General features: G+C 44.1%; 1 protein-coding gene across 2 annotated transcripts in view; it reads right to left on the bottom strand.

Annotated features, from left to right (window-relative positions):
- DGKD (diacylglycerol kinase delta) overlaps positions 1-19,395 on the bottom strand; it is a 109,750-nt gene extending 90,355 nt beyond the window's left edge. The window contains exon 1 of one of the 2 annotated variants that reach the window (XR_010022977.1): positions 19,237-19,314. The gene's annotated coding sequence lies outside the window, so the exon portion shown is untranslated. Of the gene's footprint in view, positions 1-19,236 lie in introns of both variants that reach the window. The other variant, XM_063091267.1, reaches the window with a different exon arrangement.
- Positions 19,396-20,224: the final 829 nt, after the last annotated feature.

Here is a 20,224-nt window from a genome sequence, read left to right as displayed (position 1 = left end):
TGCATCAGCACCCCTGGAATGCTTGTTTAAAATGCAGTCACTGGGCCTGCCAGTTAGCTCACTGAGGAGAGCATGGTGCTGACAACACCAAGCTCCAGGGTTTTGATCCCCATGCTGGCCAGCCACCAAATAACTAAATAACTAAACAAACAAATAAATAAATAAGCAGTCACTGCTCCACTCCCCACCACACTGAATTCTGGGAATACAAATTTCTGACAAGAGCCCAGGTGGCTCCTGGGCACACTGCATACGAGGTTTAAGAATCAAGTGTTATCTCTCTCCCTCCCTCTCTCTCTGAAAGCCAGGAAGAAAGGCCTCACCAGAAATCCATCCTGACAGCATCTTGATCTTATCTTCCTAGCACCCAGACTGTGAGGATATACATTTCTACGGTTTAAGCCCCCCAAAAAAGAAGAATCAGTGTTCTTCCGTTCTCTACCCATCTCTACCCAACCTCCCTCCAACCTGCTGCCACTGTTCTCTTGTTTAACTGGTGGCTCTCAATTCCGACTCCAGTAGAATTACCTGGTGGTAATTACCTGCTTTGAGAAACACTGACCATTTCCAACCCACCCACCCCCAGTGAAATCATAATCAGTGAGGCAGAGCACATAGAGCCAGTGTTTAAAGTTCCCCTGGAGGGGCCGGCCAGTGGCTCACTCGGGAGAGTGTGGTGCTGACAGCACCAAGTCAAGGGTTAAGATCCCCTTACTGGTCATCTTTTAAAAAAATAAATAAAAATAAATAAAGTTCCCCTGGTGATTGAACAAGCAGTGGTCTGAGAGCGCTGGTCCACGATGGCCCACTCACAGACCTCCCCTTGCTGCCTGCATCTTCTAGGAAGGCCTTATGTGGCCCATGGGCTCTTCCCAACCTGACAGTCTCTCCCCTCCCCAGTCCCAGGGCCCTTCTACTTCAGCCCCAGGACCACTTAACCCAAAGACAGCCAACTCCTTTATATCATCATACTTAAGAATATACTCTTTCCACTGTTTGCAAATCCTCACCTCCTCTTCTCCAACACCCAAGTCAAATGCCACCATCTCTGGGAAGCCTTTCCAGACTGTCCTAGGCAGAATTAAATGTCTTCTGCTGTGCAAGTATGTGAGCCTCTGTTATAAGGCTATCTCCCTCACTAGACCAAGAGTCCCCAAGGCTCACACTCTTACTTATCTTAATCACTCAGGGGACAAGCTCCATCGGCAAGGCTGTGGGGAAACAGACACTCTCAAACACTGCTGATAGAACCGCAAAGTAGTATGGCCCCCCTGAGGACAGGCATTTGGCTATATCTAGCAAGATTATTCATGCATTGATCCTTCAGTCCAGCAAGCCCACTCCTAGGAACCTATCCCAAAAGGTACTTGAAAGGTATTTGAAAAATACAAAATGAGGTTCGTACACGGCTATTTACTGCAAATTATTATAGCAAAAGACTGAAATAACCCAGATGCCCACCAACAGGCAAGAGGTTGAATAAACTGTGGTACATTCACAAACTATGGAATGGTCTCCAGATTACACTAAGTAAAAAAAGGGAAGATGTAGAACATGCACGCACAGAGCATGCTACCTTTGTGTAAAAAGGAGGACATCTGTGTGTGTGCATGTGTGTGTGTAAGGAAAGAGAGAATAAACTTAAATACACATACAGTCGGACCTCTATATCTGTGGGTTCTGCATCTGTGGATTCAACCAATTGCAGTTCAAAAAGATATGGAGAAAAAAAATTGATTCTGTACTAAACATGCACAAACTTTTTTTTCTTGTCATTATTCCCTAAGCAGTAGAGTATAACAACTATTTATATAGCATTTACCTTGTATCAGGCATTAAAAATAATCTAGAGCCGATTTAAAGTATACGGGAAGATGTGTGTAAGTTATATGCAAATACTACACCATATTATATCAGGGACTTGAGCATCTGAGTATTTTAGTATCTGTGGGAAGTCCTGAAACCAATCCCCTACCAATACCAAGGGACAAATTTTTTAATTTTTCAAGAAAAAAAAAAAAAAACAGTGGAAGGATAAACCAAAATAATAAAATAATAAAAGTGGTTAAATTGTCCAGTGGGAGGGAAGGATCAGGGTTGACAAGACAGGGAAGGAAGCCAGGCCTCTGGAAACACACATGATTTTTAGAAGGACAGCCACAGGAGGGGCCACCTCTGCAGCAGCAGTGGCACCAGCACTTAGCAGAGGTGACTGAGCTTTGACCTTGCTCCAGACCTAAGTCTTAAGCACTTTCCACAGATCACCCCATTTAATCCACACAACAACCCTCCTGAGGGAGGCACCATTTCACAGAAACCTGGGCAAGTAGAAGACAGACAGTATCAATATTTGCAGAATGTCTATATCGCCAGGAGCTTACTCAAAATCTGTATTTCATTTAATCCTCAACACCCTGTGAATAGTTACTGCCCCATTTTACTTATGAAGTAACTGAGGTCCCAGAAAGGACATCTACAGAGAAGGGACAGGTGTGGGATTCAAATCCAGGTCCGTCTGATTTTAACTTTCCCCATGCTTCAATATCAAATGAAAAAAAGTTTTGTTTAGGGAAGATTTACTTTCCATTATTTTTGTTTTTACAAGTTCAGACTAAACTATAGCCCAAACTAATCATCCCACTTTTTATGGGGATGAATTTATGCACAAATGTGCATGTGTTGAGGCACAACCCATCTCCACTACATACCAAGCACACAAACCTTAACCATCAGCAGCAGGGGCAACAGGTACACACCACCATTTGTTGTCCAGTTAAGGTAGGAAAGACTCACTTGGCTTCTGTTAAACTTACAGAATAAAAGCCATTTCCCGATCGAGCTGTGGAATGAAATCACTCTGTTTCAACAAATATTTATTGAACACTTAAGTGCCAAGCACTGCTGGGAACATGATGATGAAAGGGGTGGAACCCTTGACCTTTAAGGAAACTGTGTAGTCGTAGACGGATTCTCTACACAGTATAAAGTTCCATGAGAATTTCCCTTGAAATATTCAGGAAGAAAATGGGGGTGAGGGGTAAAGATATACAAAATGAGAAAGACACAAGTGCTGATGTGATTAATTCAACTCCTCTCTCTACTGCTGTGTCTGTTTGGAAATTTCCATAAAGTGTTTAAAGGGCCACATGAGAGAGGTGCAGACAGGGCGCTTTGGAGACTGGGAAGTCAACGAAACACGCCTGATGCTTGGGTAGAAGCAGCCTCCCCAGTCTCCTGACCTGTTGGCCCCACCTCAGGAGGCTCTGCACTGAGCAAACACCTGAGAACGCCACTCAGCAACACGCAGCAGTACTGCCACTGTCGTCACTCAAACCCCTCTTCCTTGAGCTCCTTCTTCACCAACAGCTCCCTCACCTGTTTTCAGACGTTAGATGGAAACGAAGTCCAGTGTTAAACAGCCCAACTCTCCATCAACTTGTTTGAGAGAGGTTACTCTTTATTTACTTGAGGACACTCAAGAGTCCAGTCACTGCTAACATCTACTATTCACATTCTGAGATAACATCCCTCCAGTCTGTTTTCAAATGTGTGAATAAAACGAAAAGGTGAGGTTAGATATAAAAATTATCTAACCCCACTTTTCTGTTCTTACAGAGACTATTCAAATAGGCCTGGATTTAATGAAATCAGTGTTATTTCAAACGTTACCAAGCCATAAAAAGAACTGTATCAAGTCCATCTGCTCACATGTGCCATGTAGTTCTTTCCCAAACAATAATATGTTGTGACTGGATCTGCTTTCACTTTGTGTTTTATTTCTCTATACCCTATTTCTATTTCATTTATTCAAATGCTTAAAATGCTGACATCATTATGAACATATCTAAGAAACTGACAATGTTTCATTCATACATCAAAAAGTTTGAATGTCAGGCTAAAATATATCCTATTTATTTCAAGACCTTGAACTCTCTGCTTAGATAAGTTTAGATTTATTTTCAACACAGGAGTTTAAAAGTTTAAACAAAAGAGAACATAACTAAGTTGTTCCATATAATGTACACATTATTAGAATACTGTGAAGTTTGAATCCTATGTTTCACAAGTCATGTCCTTTTGCATATTTGGCTCCTCAAATTCAATCTGTTTTGCTCCAACAGTTCTGTTTCAGCTTGTTTTAGAACATTCCAGAAGGGACTAAGGATAGCTGCTTCTCCATCTCTCACTACCACAGTCCAGCATCCTGAGTTGTCCAATATTGAGATACAGCCACTGTTACCATCAGGAGTCTTCAATTAAAGGGTAGCATGTTTTGCTTTTTTGTTCTCTAGTATAACACATACTCATTTATTTTAGAAAATGCAGGAGAGTAGATGTAAAATTAAAAATAATCCAAATCCCACTACTGATGGGATACTGATCCCAGTATCATTTTAGAAACTTCCTTCGGCTTATTTCCTACAGACGGTGTTTTGCACACAGCTAAAATGCATTCTGTAAACACAGGTTTGCCTCTTTGTTTTTCCCCAACATAACAGAGTAGTGTCCATGCCACTGCTTTCTCAGTGACCTAACTGGCTGGCTGCAGCAGGCAGCGAGAGCAGGACACACTCTCCGGCCAGAACTCTCTGCCACTTCCCAGCTATGTGGCCAGCTGCCGGACACGCAGCTGCAAAGGTGAAATAAGACACGCACAGCGCACAGCCCAGGGCCAGCCCACAGGACTGTCAGCTCACTTACTCACTGAGTTACTAAACTGTAATGTTGTGGCATTTGCTTTTGTTTTTTGGCAACTGGCCAGTACAGGGATTGAACCCTGGACCTTGGTGTTATCAGCACCTCACTCTAACCAACTGAGCAAACCAGCCAGCCATGTTTGCTTTTTTTTTAACCTGGAATTGGACACTGAGGTTGTTTGCAACTTTTTATACTTAATGGTGCAATAATCATGTCCATGATGCTTTTTTTCATATTTAAGATTATTTCCTCAGGATAGGGTCTCACTGGTAGAATTCTGAGTCAAGAGTATGCACTTTCTTGGAGTTATTCACACACTCATCAAATCACTCTCCCAAATGGTTATACCCATTTGTGCTGCCAGAGGGCAAAGAAGCTGCAGTAATTACCAAGGGGTTTCTACAGACAGCGAAATTCCAGCTCATACAAAATACTGGTTAGATGTAAAAATTCACTTAGACAATTTTGACTAGTAGACAATAAAAATACACTTAGACAATTAGACTAATACTTCAGTCTTGGCAAACCTGGGTTTTACTTGCCTTCTTAAAGTACACAAAAACTTTCAGCCACTACAAGAGAGAAAGGAAACAAAGGACAATTTCCCAGACTTCCTTTTTGCCCAGCTTCTGAGTACTAGTGCATTTTCACCACAGAGTTCAAATACAGAGACTATCAAATGGAACTGGATTTAACAAGATCAACGTTATTTCAAATTTTATCAAACTATGAAAAGAAACTAATAAAGTCCATACTCTCAAACATACAGCATAGAAGAGTTCTACAACAGCAATAATTCTAAAATGCAAATATTTTCTTTCAAGCCCTTAAAATGTGTAAATGTCTCATAACTACCCATAAGAATAATTCTATTAAGAATCACTTTACGAACTCTACTGAGACCAATCCAAAATGGTCCAGATTACCGACCACTATTGGAAAGCTCTCTAGCTGTTTTTAACTACTACAAGATTATCAACATAGCTTGAGAGGCACATTCCAGCTGAAGAAAGTGGCCCTCAACAAACGGTGCTGAGACAACTGGATATCCACACTCAAAAGAATGAAGTTGGAACACTGCATACAAAAATAACTCAACATGGACCAAAGACTAAATATAATCAAAAAAAAAATTTAAAACAAATAAAAAATTTTAAAAAGACTAAATATAAGAGCAAAAACTATAAAACTCTCAAAAGAACATAAGCGTAAATCTTGACATTGGATTTGGAAATGGTTTCTTAAATATGTCACCAACAGCACAAGCAACAAAAGAAAAAGTAGGTAAAATGGACTTCATCAAAATTAAAAACCTTTTGGCCCTGCCCGTGACTCACTCGGGAGAGTGCGGTGCTGATAACACCAAGGCCACGGGTTCAGATCCCATATAGGGATAGCCGGTTCGCTCACTGGAAGAGTGTGGTGCTGACAACACCAAGCCAAGGGTTAAGATCCCCTTACCGGTCATCTTTAAAAAAAAAAAAAAAAATTAAAAATTAAAAAACTTTTGTGCCTCAAAGGACACTACTTGCAAATCCTGTATCTGATATGAGTTTAGAACGGAGAATATATAAAAAATTCTTACAACTCAACAACAAAAAGAAAACCCGATTTAACTAAAAATGGGCAAAGGAATCGAATAGACATTTCCCCAAAGAATATATACAAATGGCCAACAAGCACATGTAAAGTTGCTCAACATCATTAGTTACTAAGGAAATGCAAATCAATACCACAATGAGATATCACTTCGCAACCTCTAGGATGGCCATAATGTAGTGGGGAACCCTGAGCATTTTCTGATTGTTAAACCTGCCCCCTTCCACTGGAAAAACTTTTAGAAATTTTATGCTTGGCTGTCTTAATCACAAACTTTAGCTTCTGTAACCTAGCTTGCTTCCACGAGCTATGTCTCATAGCCAACCAATCCGAACTAACAGACTTGCATCCCTCATTTGCATAAGAGGACCTAAATGAGACCTTGGGCGGGAAGTTTTTGGCTATATAAGGCGGGCCTTTTCCCTCATTCGGGAGACACAAGCCTAATGCTTGTGCTCTCCTTGCTTGCAAGCAATGAAGCGCTATAACACCAAAAAGAGCTGTGACACCAAAAAGAGCTGTCAACTATTAAAAGAGCTATAAAACCAACGTTGGTCTTGGATTCCTCTGTGAGAGTGCCTCGCAACAATAACCAGAAAAAAGAAGAAAGTAACAAGTGTCACAGGTGTGGAGAAGCTGGAACCCACATACATTGCTAGTAGGAATATAAAATGGTCCAGCCATCGTGGAAAACAGTCTGGCAGTCCCACATAAGGTAATAGAATTACCAGCAATTCCAGTCGTAAGTGTACACTCAGAAAATTAAAAATGGGTAGTCAAGCAATAATTTATTTGTTCATGACTTATCTCCTGAAGAAAAAAAATAATAATAATTTCTACATGAATATTCATAGCAGCTCTACTCACAATACCTTCTTTTTTTTTTTTTAAAAGATGACCGGTAAGGTGGTTTTAACCCTTGACTTGGTGTTGTCAGCACCACGCTCAGCCAGTGAGCGAACCGGCCATCCCTATATGGGATCCGAACCCTGGGCCTTGGTGTTATCAGCACCGCACTCTCCCGAGTGAGCCACGGGCCGGCCCCGTACTCACAATACCTTCTACCAAAGGAAGAAGCAATCCAAATGTCCATCAACAGATGAACGGATAAACAAAATGTGGTAAATTCATGCAATGAAACATTATTCAGCCATAAAAGAGAGTTAAGTCCTGAAACATGTACAAAACAGAAGAACCCTGAAAACATGCTAAGTGAAAGATGTCAGACACAAAAAGCCACATACTATATGACTGCATTTATATGAAATATCCAGAAGAGGCAAATCCACAGAGATGAAAAGCAGAGCACTGGGTGTCAGGGGCTGGGGGGAGAGGGAATGAGGAGTAAATGCATAACGAAGAAGGGATTTCCAAGTGGGGGATAAAAAAGTTCTGGAACTAGATGGTGGTGATGGCTGCACAACATTGTGAATGTACTTAATGCTATAGAACTGCACACTTTAAAAAGGTTAGAATGGTAAGTTTAAAAGAAAAAGAGAGAGATTAGCCCTCTTCTTTCCACAAGAACAAAGCACCATTCATCAGGGGGTGAGATCGAAACCATCCTGGGCTGGCTGGTTAGCTCAGTTGGTTAAGCACAGATTTGTAACACAAGGGTTCGGCTCTCCACCCATACTGGACAGCTCGTTAAAAAGAAAGAGAAGAGTCCAGCCCATCCTGGAGGATGGGGAACACCTCGCCATCACGGCCGTAGCCCAAACACCCTTCACCCTCAGACGCAGAAGAGCAACGCCAGCCAGAAGTGGGTAGCAGATGATCTCAAAACACCCACTACTCAGGAACAAACAGTCTGCACGGAAGGACACAGAAAATGGGGCCACTGTCCATCCACTGCACAGGAATCAGATGGAGGTCAGGGGAGCGCTCACCCAGGGCAGCAGAAACACAGCCCTGGGCCTGTGGCCGACTACCCTACAGTCAGTCCCAGATGGTACTCGGCATTGCTTCCTGCAGCCAAGCACACAGTTAATGGCAGTCCAAACCCACAGACTGGCAAACATCATTCAAGGACCAATACATCAAAAAAGGTGGGGTGGGGGGCAAGGGGGAGGTACTGAAGAAAAACTATGCCATGAAGTACATACATAACTGAAATGAATTATTACAGAAAATGGAAGACCATATTTAGAAAATATGTGCTTCTTGGTGTTAGCAAGATACAGGAAGACATTGCCTCTATTTAAAAAATGAAAATAGGGCTGAGCATGTGGCGCACTCGGGAGAGTGCAGTGCTGGGAGCACGGCAACGCTCCCACCGCGGGTTCGGATCCTATATAGGACTGGCCGGTGCACTCACTGGCTGAGTGCCGGTCACGAAAAAGACAAAAATAAATAAATAAATAAATAAAATAAAAAACTTTTAAAGGACAGGGAGCAGGCAGGTGCCTGTGGCTCACTTGGGAGAGTGATGTGCTGATAACACAAGGGCAACGGTTTCGGATCCCTATATAGGGATGGCCGGTTAGCTCAGTTGGGAGAGCGTGGTGCTGACAACACCAAGTCAACGGTTAAGATCCCCTTACCCGTCATTTAAAAAAAAAAAAAAAAAAAAAAAAGGACAGGGAGCACCAAAATGAAAACAGGGTGAAATTAAAACACAACAAGTAACACACAGGCCAAGATTAGGAAAGGAAGCAAAAATAATCACACTACGGCAGAATTAAAATTCAACAGGAAGGGGCTGAAGGGAAAAACATACACTGCAGAAAACATCATTGGTGGCAAAAAGACAAAATTGAAAAGCTCACAGAATGCTGTAGGATAAAGTACAGGAAGAAAATACTAAGAGAAAAGCTCATGGGGCCGGCCCGTGGCTCACTCGGTAGAGTGCGGTGCTGATAACACCAAGGCCCCGAGTTCGGATCCCATATACGGATGGCCGGTTCGCTCACTGGCTGAGTGTGGTGCTGACAACACCAAGTCAAGGGTTAAGATCCCCTTACCGGTCATCTTTTAAAAAAAAAAAAAAAAAAAAAAGAGAAAAGCTCATGGACAGAATGGTGAGAGGGCAGACGATCTAACCTACAAATACAGTAATAAGAACTGGCCGAAAGAAAACCAAAATAAAATATCAGCCCCACTCATTTTTTTTTTTTTAAAAAGATGACCGGTAAGGGGATCTTAACCCTTGACTTGGTGTTGTCAGCACCACGCTCACCCAGTGAGCAAACCAGCCATCCCTATATAGGATCCGAACCCGTGGCCTTGGTGTTATCAGCACCGCACTCTCCCGAGTGAGCCACAGGCCGGCCCCTGCCCCACTCATTTTAAGAGGCTGGTACAACCCTAAACCTAATCCAATCCAAAAAAAGAAAGCAAAGACCTGCCAGCCTGATGTCTTAAAACCACTGGGCACTCTTGTCCCAGGCACAGGAGGGAGAAGGGCAGTGTCACAAGCCGTGGGCTGGCCACATCGACCACAGGACACACATTGTGCCTTCTGCCCCAGAACTCCTGCCCTGGGGCTCCATCCTGAAGATGAAGAGACAAATGCAAACACTGCAGCAAGCCCTCAAAGACCAAAGAGAATTTGAAGAACAAAAAGAATGATTGTAACTGATTGTAAAACTCTGAATAAAAATAGTCATGAATCCATAGCAATACTCTAAAAAATAGAGACAGAGAGGGAGAAAGAAGGAATCATTTGCTTCCACTGGGGATGACTATTATACCAAATCCTTACCTTGAAAATTGGTAATTAAATAGAAAGAATTCAGCAATTACCCTGCCTTTTTATGAGGAATTGTAGTCCTTCCCCAGCTAAAGTGGGAAAACATCTTTATGAAAGAATGCCAACAGATAAATGTGACATAAAAGATAGAAATGGGGGGTCCTCCATTTTGCAAACTCTCATAATAAAATTGACTCAGGCAAGTAGTATGTATGAATGATGAAAAACATTTGCCAAAAGGTTGCTGGGGAAAAGGATCTTTGCACAGTACCAAGAATCCCCTCACAAGTTACGTCCTAATTGCAAAGGGGGAACCCATATCTCCAATGAAAAGATGTAGCAATCTCATGTAAAGCAAGGGATGGCACTGCAGAGGGGGGCAACCTGACACAACACGCCTCCTGACGGGATGTAGTACAGAGGATCCCATATGAAGATCAGCCCCAAACGTCAACTTGAATGTAATCGAGTCTTTGAGACCTCTCACTTCCAGTTTATAGGAAATACAGAGCACAAAAGAACAATGGAAAAGAAACTATGAGGAATCAGACAAATCCAGAAAGAGATTTTACAAGACAACTGCCCTTGTCTCGTCAAGAAGTTGACGCTGGGCTAGCCAGTTAGCTCATTTGGTTAGAGCACAGCCCTGTAACACCAAGGTCAAGGGTTCGGTACAATTTCCCCTACCGGCAGGCCACCAAAACAAAAAACAAAAAACAAAAAACCTTGACGTTATGGCGGGAGTATGGACAGAAGAGAGGGTCAGAGGAGAGAGCTGTTCTAAGTTAAGAAACTAAAGAAATACAACCACCAAACACAATGCATAAGATTGGATTGATACCCGGCTCTCAAAAGGAAGGCGATAAAAGATATTTTTGGTTCAACTTAGATAATCTGAAAATGATCTGGACGTTAGATATCAAGAAATTACAATTAATTAGAGTAATATAGGAAAACAACATTATTTTTAGGAGATGCATACTGAGGTATTTAGGGGTAAACTGGCATGTTGCTCTATCATGCCCCGGCCCGCTGTCACACTATCCTCAGTATCACGCTCAGATGAAACATCCTCGCTTTTGCCGCATGATTGTATCGGGGCTGGGGAGGGTGGGGAGGCACCATCTGGAATCACTAAGATCTGGGTGGTGCATGGCACACTGACCATCCACCTAACTGCTGAGTCTATTTCGCTCATTTGCAAAATTGGTGAAGTTGAGAATAAGCTCCAGGACAGCACACAGTGGAGCTAAAGCAAAATCCTCACTCACAGCTCCTTATCTCAGAGAAGAGCTCCATTACCCAGCTCATCATATGAACCACAAACCTCCTCTTCCCTAGCACCTACACCAAACCATCACTGAGTTCTCACAAAGTCACCTCCTAAGTATATCTCAAATCCAACTAATTCTCTCCATCATCACTGCCACAACCCTGGCCTAGGCTACCATCATCTCTTACCACAATGGGCCAGCCAGCATCCACTCAGGCAACCACAGCACAGCCAAAGCCATCTTTTCAACCCAGATCCAATTATGGCATGCTCTTCCCAAAATCTTAACAGCAATAGCTTCTCACTACTCCTGGGGCGGGGTGGTGGGAGGCAGATCTCCCTCCAACCGTGCCCTGCAGCCTCATGTCACAACCCAGGGCTCCTCAACCCTTGCTAGGACGAACACCATCTCGTTCAGCCCTTGATTTCCCAGAACTCCCTCTTGCCACAGGGCCTTTGCATACCTCTTTGATTAGCTACCTTCTACTCCTCATTCTCTTATTAATCTTTTTTAAAAAATACTTCCCTCATTCTATTTTCTTTGAGTTTAATGTGTTGCTATTCTTCAAACTACCTGATTTTCATGGATTTTCAGCATGTCTTTTTTTTTTTTTTTTTTTTCTTTGTCTTTTTCGTGACCGGTACTCAGCCAGTGAGTGCACCGGCCATTCCTATATAGGACCGAACCCGCGGCGGGAGCGTCGCTGCGCTCCCAGCGCCGCACTCTCCTGAGTGCGCCACAGGCTCGGCCCAGCACGTCTTCTTTTCTAATACATGCATGCATTTAAAACGGTAAAGTTCCTTCTAACCATGACTTCAGCTGTATCCCATTAGCAATATATGTTTTTGCTATCATTCAACTCAAAATATTTTCTAGCTTATTTTGACTCACAGTTATTTAGAAATAGATTTCCAAAGTTCCAAATACATGGGGATGTTTTTATTGATTTCTGGCATAATTCCACTGTTGTCAGAGAATATACTCTATAATTTCAATCCTTTGAAAGTTGCTGAGACTTGCCTTGTGGCGAGCATATAGTGAATTTTGACAAAGGTGCCTGTGCATTTGAAGAGTTTAGGTTATGCAATTGTCAGGTACAGTGTTCTGTATATGTCCATTAGGTTAAGTTTAGTACTCGTGTTGTCCAATTCTTCTACATTTTTACAAATTTTTTTGTCTGCTTGTCGTAACAGCATCTGAGACTGGTGTGTTAAACTATCCCACTGTGATCATGGACTTATTTCCATTACAGCTGTATAACTGTTATTTCCATTATAATTTTTATTTTACATATTTTGAAGTTATGTTATTAGGTACTTATCAATTTTAAATTACTATATTTGAAATGAGTCTTTTATCACTTACCAGTATCCCTAATAATAATTTGGGTCCCAAAGCCTACTTTGTTATTAAAGTAGCTACATCAAGGTCAAGGGTTCAGATTGATCCCTTTACTGGCCAGCTGCCAAAAAAAAAAAATAATCATCAGAGGCCTTATAAATTCACTGTTCTGCATACAATATAAAACAGACACACAGGGAGGCAAGGCACATGAGTTAAAATCAATAGAAACAACAGACTATAAAGACAGATCAACAAGGGCTCCAGATACCAGACACAGACTTTGAAACTATGCTAACTATGTTCAAGGAAATAAAAGAACAGGTTGTTCGGAAAAGAACTAGAAACTCTAAAAAAGAACCAAATGAAAATTCGAAGACTGAAAAATGTAATAATCAAAATTAAGTAAATCAGAGGAAGGGCTGATTAGATACAGCTGAAAAAATTTAGTGACCCAGAAAATAGTTGCAAAGAAGCCAACAAGGAAGCCTGGAGACATAAAAAATGAAAAAAATTGAGGAGAGGGTAGGAGGCAGAGACACAGTAAGAAGGTCTAGCTTGTGTTTAATTGTAACGAGAGAAGAGATGAGAAAATTGAGCAGAAACAATATTTGAAAAGATAATGCCTCGGGCCGAGCCCGTGGCGCACTCGGGAGAGTGCAGCGCTGGGAGCGCGGCGACGCTCCCGCCGCGGGTTCGGATCCTATATAGGAATGGCCGGTGCACTCACTGGCTGAGTGCCCGTCACGAAAAAGACAAAAAAAAAAAAAAAAAAAAAAGAAAAGATAATGCCTGAGAGCTTCCCACAACTGATGAGAGGCACCATCTACAGATTCGATAGCCCTATGAACACAGAGAAGACCACACCTAGTCACTTCATAATAAAAATGTTGATAACCGTAGATGAAGAGGAAGAGACTTATTTTTTTTTTTTTTTTTTTTTTAAAGATGACCGGTAAGGGGATCTTAACCCTTGACTTGGTGTTGTCAGCACCACGCTCTCTCTCCCAAGTGAGCAAACCGGCCATCCCTATATGGGATCCGAACCCGCGGCCTTGGTGTTATCAGCACCACACTCTCCCGAGTGAGCCACGGGGCCGGCCCAAAGAGGAAGAGACTTAAAAGCAGCAAAAGAGCAACCATTAGATTGACAGCGGTGTTTGTTTTTTTTCCAGTACACATCATGACATTCAATTTTTGTCTTTTTTCCCTCCTGAGGAATTCTGACAGTCTCACAGAACTCAGCCTCTCAGCTTCCCCTTCAGTCAGTACATGGCCCTGCATGAGTTTCCTGGGGCTGCCGTAACCAAGTACCACAAACTATGTGGTTTAAAACAACAGAAATGCATTGTTTCACAGTAATGGAGGCTGGAAGTCTGAAATCAAGGGGTCAGCAGGGCCATGCTCCCTGTAAAGGCTCTAAGGGGTAGATTCCATCCATTACCTCCTCCAGCTTCTAGTGGCCCCAGGCATTCCTTGGTTTGTGGCAGCATAACTGATCTCTGGCTCTGTTTTCACACAAGCTTTTCCCTTCTGTTTCTGTGTCCAAATCTCCTGCCCCTTTCTCTTATAAAGATACTAAACATCAGATTTAGAGTTCACCTTAAATCCAGGATGATTTCATCCCCAGATACTTAACTAATTGTCTCTGCAAAGAACTAATTTCCTAATAAAATTGCATTCTGAAGTTCCACGTAGACTGGATTTTGAGGGGACACTATAGCCACTACAGACCTCACTACTAACTCCAAAGTCAGAAACAGGATCGGGGAGGTGACTAGTATTTGGGATAAAAAATGTGAACAATCAGAAAGACAGAAATAACCAAAAGCAATCATTTAGAGATTACTTACTATATATACTATGCTAAGTGTTTTAACAGATTATCCCATTTAATTCAGTGAGTTATCATCATTTCTACTTTACGGATACGAGATGTATTACTATCATTTCTATTTTGCAGATATGGAAACTGAGGTTCATGAACATACAGCTAACACTTATTGTAACCACAAATGACCCAAGAACTAATATTTTCCCTGTTTACAGATGAGAAAACCAAGTTTTAAGAGAGGTTTAGAAACTTGTCCATGATCACATATGCCTCATAAGTAGGAGAGCAAGGTCTAAACTGGCTTCATCTGAGACCAAAGTTTAGGATCTTAAATTCTTCAATAAGGGGCCAGTCCGTGGCTCACTCGTGAGAGTGCGGTGCTGATAACACCAAGGCCACGGGTTCGGATCCCATATAGGGATGGCCGGTTAGCTCACTTGGGAGAGTGTGGTGCTGACCACACCGTGCCAAGGGTTAAGATCCCCTTACCAATCATCTTTAAAAAAAAAAAAAAAAAAACTACAATAAAATAACATTAAAAACCTTTTACAACACTTCATAACTACTAGGATGGCTATAACCAAAACACAGATAATAACAAGTGTTAGCAAGGATGTAGAGAAATTAGAATGCTCCTCATTCACTGCTGGTGGGAAAACAACTGACAGTTCCTCCAAAAGTTAAACAGGGTTACCATATGACCAAACAACTCCACTCATAGGTACATGCCTAAGATAAATGAAAACATATGTCCACACAAAAACATCTACATGAATGTTCACAGCAGCAGCATCCAGAAAAGCCAGAATGCAGAAATAACCCAAAAGTTCATCAACTAATGAATAGATAAATAAAATGCAGTATGAGGGGTCTTCAAAAAGTTCATGCAAAGATCCGTATTATCTTTTAATTCTCTTTTTCCATGAACTTTTTTAAGTACCCTTGTATATCCATACAATTAAATATTATACAGCAAAAAAAAGTAATGATGTACTGACACATGCTACAACATGGATGAACCTTGAAAACATTACGCTAAGAAGCCAAACACAAAAGACTACATATTACATGATTCCATTTATATAAAATGACCAGAATCAGCAAATACATACAGACAGAAAGTGCATTAGTGGCTGCCTAGAGCTGAGGGAGTTGGGAGGAAGTCGGTTAATGAGAATGTTCTAAAATTAATTGTGATGATGGCTGCATACTGTGAATATACTAAAAACCACTGGACAGCTCACTTTTTTTTTTTTTTTTCTGGTGGCTGGCCAGTACAGGGATGAACTGCTCACTTTGAATGAGTGAATTACATGGTATGTGAATTATATCTCATAAAGCCAGGTTTTTTTAAGTCTTTTACAACTTCAACCTTTTATCTAATTTCTCTTAGTCTTTCACAATGGAAAAAATGCTTTGTTTAAATATGAAATCAGGAATACAAGCACTTTCATGCCCATATTCAAAAAATGTTAACTTTTGATAAACTAAACTCTATTTTAACTGACACCTTCACAGAATTACACTTTTCTTTACTCAAAGTTCAAAATACCTTATAATGTAACCAGTAAACTTACCAGCAGTGTATTAGCTCCATTTTCTTTTTTCCATTCTAGCTATGTGGTCCTATAGAGTCATTACTGTGTACTATCGTCAGGAAATACAAATGAAGTAATGTGTCTGCCAGGGACAGTTTCAACTAAAAAAGTTCAAACACACAAAAACATCAGAGATGCATGAATGCTAAACTCATAATGGGCATCCCAAATCTATACACATAAAATTTTGCTAAAAACTTGGGGGGAAGTTCTTAACACCCTTATAACCCAAAGATTTATTTGGAGTTTGGTAAGGCTTCTCTTTACGTGTATGCCATAAGGTCTTGTTTCTCAAAATGTGGTCTATGGATCAGCAGCATCAGCACCTCCTGGAGGCATATTTTTCATCCCAAAAAGTAGGGAAGGAAGGGAGAAAAAAAAAAAGAAAGAAAGAAAGAAAGAAAAGAAATGTACACTCTAAGATCCCTCCCCAGATCTACAAAATCAGCATCAGCATTTCAACAAGATCCCCAGATGTGTCTGCACATTAAAATTTCAGTACTGTCCTAAGATACTTCCATTTGTTAAATCGTCATTAAGACAGCTCTAGCTTCACTAGACTAGTCTTTCTAAAACCCAAGGAGGTACATACATCTCTGCTCCTGGGCCAGCTTGTCCTCAGATCCATTCTTTGCTCTTCTCTATTCCAAACTGCTGAGAGGTTACCCCTGCAGGCCAGGGTTCCCAGGAAGGAGGGGGACAGGGAACGTCTGTAGCAGCAGCTGTGTGTCCTCCCAAGGCTCCAGCCCCCACGAGATGGACCCCTGTGGCTCCAGTTTCTGAAGGTGCCAGGTGTCCCTGGAGTCTGGTATGCCATCTCCTCCCCCGGCCCTCCAGCTCAGGGGTGGCAGTGGCTTCCTGCTTGTTGCTTCATCTCCGGGTTGCCTCACAGCCTGCAGTTTGCATCCTGAGTCCTTCCATCACCTGTGCAACCACTCTCCCACATTAAATTCCCTGTTTTAAATACTCAAAGTGGGGTCTGTTTCTCTTTTTGGACTTAATGATACCCCATACCACTGTGGATAGTTCTATTACATACCACATGTACCAGAGGAATTTTGTGAATGGCTTATCTGCTAAAAAAGGGAGCTACTGCACACATAGTAAACTTCACATTTCCCACATTTTGACAATCTCTAACCCAAAAGAAAAATCAGCCTTAAGCTATCTGTACAGCAGATGAGACTGTGTTCAGAAAACTCACATCCTCAGGGTGTATTTTTAACACTGTACCAATCACTCCTCGTCAACCAGAACAGCTGGTATAGCAGCTACTGTCTTAGGAGCGGGGAAAAAAAAAAAAAAAACACTCCTAAAGAACAAAATTCTGGACTAACACACTGGACCTCCAAATCAAATTTCTTTCAACCCGATGTTGATCTTAATCACACTTGCAAGTCACATGATCTACCCCAAACTAGGCAGTACCTTGCTTGAGGGACCAGGCAACAAGAGAGAGCAATTCCTATCAGTTGCATTTAAGGCTATTTGGAGATCTTCCTAAAGGACATCTGACCAATCATTCCCCTGTTCTGTGGTTCCCTCTTACCCAAAGCCAAAAAGCCAATCCTTCCAATGAGCTAGCCCTTCAAACTCCAGCCCCAACTACCCTTTCCGGCCTGATTCCACTCACTAATCCACCTTCTGACTCAATTTCTGACCAATCCCAGGTGTGCCTAAACCTTTAGACACAAGGTTCAAATATATGAAAAGCCGTTCTCTCCCCGCTTAGCCTGCCAAGCTCTCTATCTCTCAAGATCCCACCTTCAAGAGGACATCTTCAACCCCACCTCCCCAGAGCAGTTTGCTTCTCTGTCCTCTGAGCTTCCACAGCACTTACTGTGCTGTAATGTCACCTGCACAGGTGTCCATCTCCCTGCTACAGTGGGAACCCCTTGGTGGAAAAACTGCCCTCCATCTTGGGATCCTGACCATAGTTCAAATCCAGATCCACATTTACTACCTGTGACACCCTGGGCAAGTCATTTAACCTCCCTACTTCAATTTCCAATTCCAAAAGACAGACGACACCCAACTCATTGGGTTATCACCAGTACTAAATGAGTTAACCCATGTAAAGTGCTGTGAAGGTAACCCAAAGAAAGTGCCTGGCACATACTAAGCACTGAAGAATTATCTGCTCCTGCTATTATGGTTATTACTACTGCTACTGTTATACCTAGAAAAAAGTGGGTGTTCACTACTTAGCTGCTGAATAATTGGAGCACTTCACAACAATCCTGTGGGTAACATGTTAGGACCTAAGGTTCGCCCATCACAGGTATCAAGGGCTGACACAAGATAAAGCAAGAAATGGCTCTCTCGGTGAAGGCACCGGCTGAGCCAACTGGCCCCGGAGGAAAAGCGCACTGCAGCAGGATGAGAAAGTCCGTGCCAGGCGGATCTGCCGGGGCTGGCCCACAGACCCAGCTGCTCTCGGCCACCTGTCCAGTCACCCGCCTGAGGAAGCCCTGTTCCAACAAGGAGGGCTCACCTGCAGCAAAAAACCCTAAGCAGGGTTTAATAGGAACCACAACGGGCAAACAAAGGGTGCAACTTTCCTCCTGCAAAAAGGACAAGCGTCTTTCTGCATCTAATATTTAGCGTCCGGAGCTCTCCGTGGAGAGTTAGGTGCCGAGCGGGTGCGCAGTCCCGGCTTTCCGAGGAGAAAGAGGGAGAGGGAGAAGCGCATCCCTGCCCTTTCGGGATGAACCGCGCACTCGGGTCCGAACGGACTTCTGAGGGCACCACAGGTGAGTCGGCAGAGGACCCGGCGGGAAACAACCTGACCGGTGCTCCGAAGTGTGCAGAACCGGGGCTCGGGGGCGCAGCCAGGAGCCCCCCTTTCTGGTCCGCTCGGCCGGACGAGCCGCAGCCCCCCGCCTCTAGGCCTCAGTTTCCTCCCGGTCCTTGCGGGGCTTCCTCGCGGCCCGCCGCGGCCCGTGTCCCCCGCCCCCGCGGAGCGGTCCCCGCGCGGCGCCCACCTGCGCGACCCCCGACCAGTCCCCGCGCCCGCCCGGGAACGGCGCGCTTGGCCCCGGGTGCCGGCCCGCTACCACGGTGGGACGCGCTCGGCCCGGGCAGCGGCGCCCACGGGACCGCGGGCCGGGCCTGGGCGGCCGCTCCGGCAGGGCCACGGGCCTCGGCCGGGGTTGCCGCGGCGTGAGGGGCGCGCGCCGGGCCGCCGCGCCACGGGCTCACCTTCTGACGGATCTGGCCCGACGTGGACACCTTGCGGATGAGCTTCTGCGGGGAGCCGGGCTCCGCCTCGGGCTCGCTGTCGGACGACTCCTCGGGCGGCGGCGGCGGAGGAGGCGGCTGCGGCGGACCCGGCGGAGGGGCGCCCGCCGCCGCCGCCGCCATGCTGCCGGGCCAGCGCGCGCACCGCGGGCGGGGGCGGGGCGGGGGCTGGCGGGGGCGGGGCCAGCGCGCGCACCGCGGGTGGGGGCGGGGCGGGGCCGGCCTGTCCTGGCCTCACGCTTCGCCCGCCGCGCCCCCTGTTGGCTGGGCCCACAGCCGCAGACGGTGCGGCACCCAGGCCCCTCCCTGCCCCCACCGGAGGTATCTGGGACACCCTCACCTTCCCCACGCCTTGGCTTCTGTTTGCTTTTTTCCTGGGACACAATTTGTGCTTTTTTGTTTCAGTTTTCACTTTTTTTAAAGTTTTTAATCTTCCCCATCAGAGTGACAGTGACCTCCTGGAGGCCCGCGACCGTGTCCCTCTGCACAGCATTGTGTCCCCGGCATCTCAAGCAGAGCACTGGATGCACGCATGCCCGCATGCAGGAAAGAAAAGAGAAAGTGCTTGGGCCTCCAGGACGCCAGAACAGGGGCACACAATTACACCTGGGAAGGCTTCCTGCAGAAAAGACGTGTAAGGAGAGTTGGAAATGTGACCAGGAGTTATCCTTCAAGAGGGAAGCAGGTACTAGGCAGAGAGACCAGATTTGTGCAAAGTCCTGAAGGAAAGAAAGAACACGTCTCCAGAGAAAAGGGAAGCCGGAGCTTACAGGCAGGAAAATGGCATTAAGATATGAGCCTGGGGGCGGGCAGGTCAAACAGGGCGTTGTAAACCAGATAAGAAGTTTGGCTCTTTATGCTGAGTGAGGGCAACAGGAAGCCCTTGAGGGATTAAACCTGGGTGGGGCTGGGTCATGAAGCGGGGCCTGTGATCCAGGCTTTGAAGTAA

The sequence above is a fragment of the Cynocephalus volans genome, chromosome 1 (genome assembly GCF_027409185.1).
Source record: "Cynocephalus volans isolate mCynVol1 chromosome 1, mCynVol1.pri, whole genome shotgun sequence".
NCBI classification, from domain to species: domain Eukaryota; kingdom Metazoa; phylum Chordata; class Mammalia; order Dermoptera; family Cynocephalidae; genus Cynocephalus; species Cynocephalus volans.
Note: the sequence above shows the minus strand (reverse complement) of the source record. Positions and strands in the feature narration are given on the sequence as shown.